Source organism: Papio anubis, chromosome 17 (genome assembly GCF_008728515.1).
Source record: "Papio anubis isolate 15944 chromosome 17, Panubis1.0, whole genome shotgun sequence".
In the NCBI taxonomy this organism is placed as follows: Eukaryota; Metazoa; Chordata; class Mammalia; order Primates; family Cercopithecidae; genus Papio; species Papio anubis.
The window spans coordinates 27,928,755-27,937,642 of NC_044992.1; the positions used below are offsets into that span (position 1 = coordinate 27,928,755).

General features: G+C 45.1%; 1 long non-coding RNA gene across 1 annotated transcript; it reads right to left on the reverse strand.

Annotated features, from left to right (window-relative positions):
* Window positions 1-7,191: 7,191 nt before the first annotated feature.
* On the reverse strand, window positions 7,192-8,888 carry LOC116271038. The gene is made up of 2 exons (XR_004179389.1): window positions 8,780-8,888; window positions 7,192-7,825 (listed from the first exon to the last, which is right to left on the reverse strand). It is a non-coding gene; the product is annotated as an uncharacterized LOC116271038 (long non-coding RNA).

Genomic DNA, 8,888 nt, shown 5'->3' on the forward strand with positions numbered 1-8,888 from the left:
CTTCCCAAACGTATATATTTCTTTTTTTTTCTATTTGTGACTCTTAGGGATGTAGTGTTTTATTATTATTATTATTATTATTATTATTATACTTTAAGTTCTGGGGTACGTGTGCAGAACATGCAGGTTTGTTACATAGGTATACATGTGCCATGATGGTTTGCTGCACCCATCAACTCGTCACCTACATTAGGTATTTCTCCTAATGCTATCCCTCCCCTAGCCCCCTACTCCCTGACAGGCCCCAGTCTGTGATGCTCCCCTCCCTGTGTCCATGTGTTCTCATTCCTCAACTCCCATTTATGAGCGAGAACATGTGGTGTTTGATTTTCTGTCCTTGTGATAGTTTACTGAGAATGATGGTTTCCAGCTTCATCTATGTCCCTGCAAAGGACGTGAAATCATCCTTTTTTATGGCTGCATAGTAATCTATGGCGTATATATGACACATTTTCTTAATCCAGTCTATCATTGATGGACATTTGGGTTGGTTCCAAGTCTTTACTATTGTGAATTGTACTGCAATAAATATACGTGTGCATGTGTCTTTATGGTAGAATGATTTATAATCCTTTGGGTATATACCCAGTAATGGGATCACTGGGTCAAATAGTATTTATTTATAGTTCTAGATCCTTGAGGAATCGCCACACTGTCTTTCATAATGGTTGAACTAATTTACACTCCCACCAACAGTGTAAAAGCATTCCTATTTCTCCACATCCTCTCCAGCATCTGTTGTTTCCTGACTTTTTAATGATTGCCTTTCTAGCTGGCGTGAGATAGTATCTCACTGTGGTTTTGATTTTGCATTTCTCTAATGACCAGTGATGATGAGCATTTTTTCACATGTTCGTTGGCTGCATAAATGTCTTCTTTTGAGAAATATCTGTTCATACCCTTTGCCCACTTTTTGATGGGGTTGTTTTTTTTTTCTTGTAAATTTGTTTAAGTTCTTCGTAGATTCTGGATATTAGCCTTTTGTCAGATGGATAGATTGCAAAAATTTCTCCCATTCCGTAGGTTGCCTATTCCCTCTGATGACAGTTTCTTTTGTGTGACCCAAGGATCTATATTTCTTCTCTTTCTCCTTCTTTTTCTTATTCTTTTTAAGAAAGAGACTGTGTCTTGCTGTGTCACCTAGGGTGGAGTGCAGCGGTGCCATCATAGTTCACTGTAGCTTCAAACTCCCAGGCTCAGGTGATCCTCCTGCCTCAGTCTCCCAAGAAGCTGAGACTACAGGTGCACACCCCTACACTCAGCTTATTTATTCTTACTTCAGGCCACTTCCCCTTCCACACAAAGTGAATAATCAGGTGCATGATTCAGAGCTTTGCTTACTGGGAAAATCTTCCCTCTTCACTGTTTTTCGGAACTACTCCCTACAGCATGTGGTTATAACACAGTCACAGTTCATTTCTGGTCTGCACCCTCATACTAAGCTAACTCATCTATAAGCCATGCTTGAGTTTTTTTTTTTCCCTTTCACTCAGTTGTATGGGCACCTCTCCAGCTCCTGTAGAGAAATAGGTGCAAACTAGTGCACGTGTGGTGGATGACATAGGGGAGTATAGGAGAGTGTGGACTACCTGCTCATGCAGTTTACTTGTGTCCTTTTCTCCTGCTCAAGCTCCATCCTGGATTTCCACATTAGCATGTTCTGCTGCTGGGCCCATCCAGCTTGGGGACTTGTTAGGTCCAACAGAATCCAACTTATAATGAACAGTTTCAGATGCATGGTTAGCTGGTGATCCGAGAATAAGTGTTCAGTCTCTATCAGGGTCCACTAACATGCAAGTGCTATTTCTCAAATGGCATATAATTCTCTACTGCAGATGTTATGGTCTTATTCCAGAATCCCAGGTGCCTGCCTTGGGATTCTCCCAATGGAGCTTGCCGCGATCCCTATACTGCATTGCCCAACTATTGCCAGATAGAATGCCACAGGCTGTCAGATCGCAGGGCCCAAGTTGCAGGGTGTGATTGCACCACGTACTGCAGTACTGCTGCAGTACTTCCTGCTCTAGGCCCCTTGAAGCTTGCAGCTCTCCATGTCACCTGATTTATGGTCCAGTGTAGGATTTTTGGTATGGAATATATTGCCTGTAGAAGTTAAATAGGCCTACCAGATGCTATGCTTCCTTCTTTGTGGTATGGGATGCAAGATACAGCAATTTGTCCTTCACTATAGAGGGAACACCTAGCACAGCTCTTACTAGTGAATCCCTTAAAACTTCACTGGAGTGGCTGGTTCCTGAAATCTTAGCATGGTTTATCTCCAGTCCTCTGGAATGCATATGTCTTACCATGGCCCCCAGAGCCACCAACTTGTTCATCTGTTCAGAAGCATGATGTCAACATAATGGGTCCATGTGGTGTTCTCTGGGCTGTCCAGATGATGCAGATTTCTTTGTACTGTATTATGATTGAGAGCACGAGTTAAAATAACCCTGGAGCAAAATGTAGCTGAATATTTTGGTCTGTTCCACATTAATGTGAACTGTTTCTGATCTTCTTTCTAACTGAAATAGAAAAGAATGCATTTGCCAAATCAGTGCTCACATACTTTTCACCCGAAGGCTTACTAATGTTGATCTAGATGATACCAAATAGCAGCCAGAATAAGGGCTACTCCTTGGTTAAGCCTGTGGTAGTCTACAGTCATTCTTCAGGATCTTGCCAATTTCTTCAGGGGCTAGGCTAACAAATTAAATGCAAATATAATGGAAACTACCTTCCCTGCATCCTTTAGTTCTTTAATGGTGGCATGAATCTCTTACAATATGAAACCGATTTTGATTTATCATCTTGGCTGAGTTGTGGGCAGCTTCAGAGGTTTCCTTTTGACCTTCCCCACTATAATAGTTGTACTTTACATACCAGGGCCTAATGTTGGGAGTATTCCAACTGTGCACTTGGCTGCTTGGGAAATCATCCACAGACCAAATGAACCACTGTGAGTCAGATATCAGACAAGACTCCATTTATTACCTGGTCCCATTGTAACAGGGACTGTGATGATATTTCAGGTTTCTGGGTATCAGTGTTAACTCAGATCCCATATTCAACAGCCCTTGAAATGTCTGGTTGTCTCCTTTCCCCAGCATATGGTCACATGAATAAATGCCCATAGGTACCTTTGGGGAAGAGCTGGAGGAATTGTCATGGTATATACTTGACATGGCATTGTAAGAGTCTTCCTCCTGGGAACCCATCACTTCAGTCAGTGGGTTTCAGATCTGCAAATTGACTTGGGTTTGAGAACTAAACAAGAAGTTGTGGATTTTTATTGGGGGAAATCACCCACAGCTTCCTGCTCCTTTATTCTTGCTCTTTGTGGGTTATGGATGTTAAGTAACATTTTTATTGGCTGCCTGTCTATTTTGTCTCTAAGGACATCATTCTCCATTAACCATCTCCACAACTTCCTGTGGCTTTAGTCCCGGCGGCTGTCTGACTAACTATGCCAGTCACTGTGGTAATTGTGACCTCCTAGCTTCTATTACTTGAGGGCCCCCATCATGCATTCCCATGGGTATTAATGGGCCCAGCTTTGAGACTGCCTCACCTACCATCCTCTTTGGCATGCAGTGGACAGCCATCACTGGACTTCTTTGATGCAGATGCCCCTCTCACCAGTGCTTTCTGGTGGTCTTGGTGAGTGGTGTGTAATCTGGGACATGTCATAGAACAAAATCCTCTAGCAGGATTACTTCTGGTCTTACCTAATATAGCCATTCCTTCATGCTCATTTCCCTCAAACTCTATTTCTTCCTCTACCATATGTCAGGGGAATTTGGGCATTTCCATCTTGCTGAGAGTTGGGAGTCAACGAAAGATGAGAGAGCTGTCACACCATGATGCAAGTCTGATCCTGTGTGGAGGAGAGGGGGAAAAAGATTGGGTGGAACTATGCCAGATAGTCACTCAAAGTCAAGCAAAAGTTGGCCATTATAAGCATCCTTTGTCTCCCAGGAGAAGGCCTGCCCTCCTGTCCTTGCTATACTCAGTCATCAGCTGGGAGCAACCCATGGAAGCATGGCCTTCATACAAACATGCAATGGAAGAGTGAGGCAGCTGGGGTCCTTTGTGAATTAAGCTCCAAGTTGAGGTCTTTGAAGTGCATTCTCACAATTGCCAGAGTGTCCTTTATAGCAAAAAGAAATTTTTTTCTAGTCCAAGCTCCCGCCTAGGATTACATGGTGACTTTGTCTTGTCTTTTTAGTGTTTTTCAATCTAGAACAGTCTTTCAATTTGGGTTTGGATTTGTTTAATGTTTTCTTTTCTTTTCCCTTTGAGACAGGGTTTTGCTATATTGCCCAGGCTGGTCTTGAACTCCTGACCTCAAGCAATCCTCCTGCCTCAAACTCCCGTGTAGCTGGGACTACAGGTGGGCATCATTGAACCCTCTAATGTTTCCTTATAGTTACATTCTCATTGCGCTGTTTTGTTTTGTTTTATTGGGTCAGGAATACATAAGAAATAAAAATTGGGCCGGGCGCGGTGGCTCAAGCCTGTAATCCCAGCACTTTGGGAGGCCGAGACGGGCGGATCACAAGGTCAGGAGATCGAGACCATCCTGGCTAACCCAGTGAAACCCCGTCTCTACTAAAAAATACAAAAAACTAGCCGGGCGAGGTGGCAGGCGCCTGTAGTCCCAGCTACTCTGGAGGCTGAGGCAGGAGAATGGCGTGAACCCGGGAGGCGGAGCTTGCAGTGAGCTGAGATCCGGCCGCTGCACTCCAGCCTGGGCGACAGAGCGAGACTCCGTCTCAAAAAAAAAAAAAAAAAAAAAAGAGAAATAAAAATTGTTCTTTTTAGTGGCAGGCAATTTAATTTTTCCTGTTACTAATGATGTTAACCTTGATAACTTGGTTAAGGTGATATATTCCAGGATTCTCTGGAAAATTAGTGTTTTTTCCTTTGTAATAAATAAAGCATCTTGTGGGGATATGCTTTGAGACTCTGTAACTACTCTCAGTGTGCTAAAGATCTGAGGGGATACATAGAGAAAATTCTGAGTCACGCTTTCATTTCCTGTAGCTTAAAAAGCAAATTAAACATTGGACTGGACTGAAATTAAGCTTGGACTTAACTGAGCTCCTTCAGGAAAAGCTTAATTACTTACTGAGACAGGAAAATCATCAGGACACTCTTGGATCTCAATGTGGGTACTGGGAGTGCCAGAGAACCAAGATTCTCCCTCCCACTCTCTCTGATGCGTGTGATTCATATAAACATTGATAAAGGATATCTCATCCCTCCTTCAAGTAAACTGTTCTGACAAAATTTCACCACACTTTGTCAAATGGCACACATTGTTCCTAAGAAACATCACACACGTGTTTATGCAAACTTTATTTTTTAAACTTTTTATCAAGAAAAGAAAAAAAGTGGAAAATACGTTTTTGCCTGAAAAGTGAATGTTATGAACAAGTTGCTTGGGTTTGAAAGACAGTCTGTGGAAACACAGATAAGGCTCTAGGCTAAGATGGCTTGCTCCTATAATCCTCAGTCCCCTAGTAAAAGTGTCTGCAAAAAAACTTGGCCAGCCACAATGCCATTGAGCATTGACCGCCATAATCAATCTCACTGTGACTCTCATGGAGAATGTTGGAGCAAGTTTTCTGTAGTGAGGAATCTGTAGACCATGGCACGCAGCCTCCAGTCTCACTGTGCAGACTGGGGGCAGTGACAGAGGTCATTGACACACAGCTGACGTAGGCAGTGATTCTCCCTACACTAATACAGTGATTCTTTCTGTGAGAGAATGACTGCCCTTAATAAGATAGCATGCCCCTTTAACCTACCACCTCTCTTCGCCTATTTAGTTTGTTGAAGCAAAAACAGTGTAGATATTGCATTAAGCAAGTGTGTATGTGTGTGTGTATGAGAGAGAGAGAGAGAATGAGCAGTTATGGCTCTTGGCATTTGTTACTGGACAAGGCAAACCTAAAGATTTTACTTTTAAACTTGAATTAATACACAGAATAAATCACATCTGCCCTCACTTCCCTCCCACTCCACACAAACAAAGATGCAAACCACTGGAAAGGCGACATTTTGTCAAAGGCATTTGGCATCTTTCCTCTCTCATGACCCTCTAGAAGCTTGAGAATTTGGGAGAGGAGGGCTGGAAGCGGAAATGGAAAAGAAGTGCTGGAACAATTATGACCTGAAAGCCAGTGGAACTGAGGTCTCCTGCAGGAACTTTTGGGGAGGCCTGGATACTTTGGAGACCAATGGGTATGGATGGAAAGAAGAGCAGAAATGATTCAATTCATACAGCCGTGAAAAAGCAATGATCTAAATACATGAACAAATCTTTAAAGCAAAATGTTAAAGTGTGGGAGCAAGTTCTACAGAACACATACAATATGATACTTTTTTTTCTTTCTTTTTTTTTTTAAGAGACAGAGTCTCACTCTATTGCCTGTGCAGTGGCACAATCAGAGCTCACAGCATCCTTCAGCTCCTGGGCTCAAGCCATCTTCCCGCTTCAGCCTCCTGAGTAGCTGGGACTTTATAGGCAGGCACCACCACACCCAGCTAATTTAAAACAATTTTTTTTTGGCTGGGCGCAGTGGCTCACACCTATAATCCCAGCATTTTGGGAAGCTGAGGCAGGCAGATCACGAGGTCAAGAGTTTGTAGACCAGCATGGCCAATATGGTGAAATCACATCTCTACTAAAAATACAAAAATTAGCTGGGCGTGGTGGCGCACATCTGTAGTCCCAGTTACTTGGGAGGCTGAGGCAGGAGAATCACTTGAACCCTGGAGGCTGACGTTGCAGCAAACCGAGACTGCACCACTGCACTCCAGCCTGAGTGACAGAGCGAGACTCTGTCTCAAACAAACAAACAATTTTTTTTTTTGTAGAGATAGAGTCTTGCTATGTTGCCCAGGCTGGTCTCAAACTCTGGGCCTCAAGCCATCTTCCCTCTCTGCCTCCCAAAGTGCTGGAATTACAGTCGTAAGTAACTGCATCTGGCCAACATGATGCCATTTACATGCAGTTTAAATGCATATAAATGTGTTGAAATAGTGTCATGTGTTGATGAGGGACATATACACATGTACTAAAAGTATAAACAATTGCATGGGAATTAGTAACTTCAAATTCATAAAATTGTACTGGTTATCAGGTGAGTAGGGGATAAGTGGAAAGAGGGAATGAGACCAGCTGGGTACACAAATATTGCTAATGTTATTGCTTAAACTGTGTGGTGAATACACGGGTGTTCAATTTACTATTATTTTGTACTTTCCGTATACTTTAGCTATTTGACAATACATTTAAAAATCGAAAAGTTATCCCATAATCCCAGGCTCCAGAGATGACCGTAGGTGGTGTTTTCCAGACTGTTCCGTCTGCCTTGATTTTCTGCTAACTGGCCACCATCCTTGTCTCCTCGCGCTCCCGGTCGCTGCAGAACCCCTGCTCTGAGGGACTGCCAATTCCCAGGACGTGCAAGACAACTGGAGCCTCTTCTTCTCTGGGCAGGGATTTAAATGTTCTTGGGTAGCCTCGCCAGACACCTGTGTGGCCCTGCAGTGACTTTCTTTCCAGCCACTTTCCCATGAGCTCAAAGCTTTGGATTCTGTCACTTGCAAAGGGTCAGGCCTGATCTCTTGCCGGTTCTTGAGAAGTAAGACTTCCAGCGCCCCGGGCCAGACTGTGACGACCCAGTCTGCGCCTGGCTCAGGCTCCACAGGCGGCCTTTCCTCAGCTCGGTCTACTGAGACCTCGAGCTCTTGAGCAGAAGATCAGAGAGAGAGGGGCTTGCTGGGCGGGCTCCAGGAGTCCTCCTGGCTCTGGGCGCTGGAGTTGGAAGAGAAGGGATAGAGAAACATCTACTCACCAGAATTGTAAAACGGAAAAAGGGTAAAGGGTAGGTACCTAGAGAGGGCAGTTGGAATCAGGATTGGGCTGAATAGGAGTCCCCAAGTGCTACTTATATCCGCCGGGAGCACGGGTTCGAATCCGCCCCCAGGCAGCCAGCGCCTGGTTCCCTCGTCCCCCGGTGCTGCGGTGGAGCCCACTTCGGCCCTCGGATTCCCAGCACAGGCCACACAGGGCAGCAGCGCTCGCCGCACGCACGGGCAGTTCGGGAGGGCTGTGCGTGGCGGAGCCAGGCCCTTCGCCAGCGCCCAGTACAAATTTGGTACCACAATTAGGAGAAACACACTGAAATCTGACAGCCCCGTCTAAGACCCGGGTGTGATGAAGTCTGCGGTGGGTGATGAATACAAGGAACAGTTTCTCTTTCCTGTCAGCAAAACGCTCTTTACAGAGTCTGCCAGGTTTCGCCCCGGTGACCACACCTACGCCTGGCAGGTGCTGGTCCGAGCCCTTAGCGCCAGCAAAAGTAAGGAGGAGGAAGCAACATTCTGAAATTAGTGGGGGAAGGAGGGAGGCGAAAACAGAGGCTTAATTTTCTGCTTTCCCTTCCTTCCAGTGCACCATCGCCGTACCCCTTGCCCTCCTTCCAGCACAGAGCTGGAGCAGCTGACTGTGTAATTCGAGTAGAAATCGAAAGATTTGGAGGCGCTGGCGGAGAAACCTGCGGAGAGCTCTCCAAGCCTGTGGCGTCCCAGGAAGACTCCGAGGGGGGCCGAGGAGGGTCTGGAGGAGGTGGGGGTGGATACCCAGGTCTGCTTCCCTGGGTGAAATAAGAACTGAAAATCTAAAAATAAAATAAAATAAAATAGAAAACACAGAGAAGCAACAAAGCGCTTCCCCTCCTCAGTTCTCCCCAGTTCACCCAAAGTTTACCAAGGCTGTTGTCTTTTCAGGAGTGGGCTTCCCGCTCTACGTAACGATGCGATTGGGCTGTCCCTCTGTCTGTCTCCTGCACGATGCCCCGCCCCGGGAGGTGTCACGT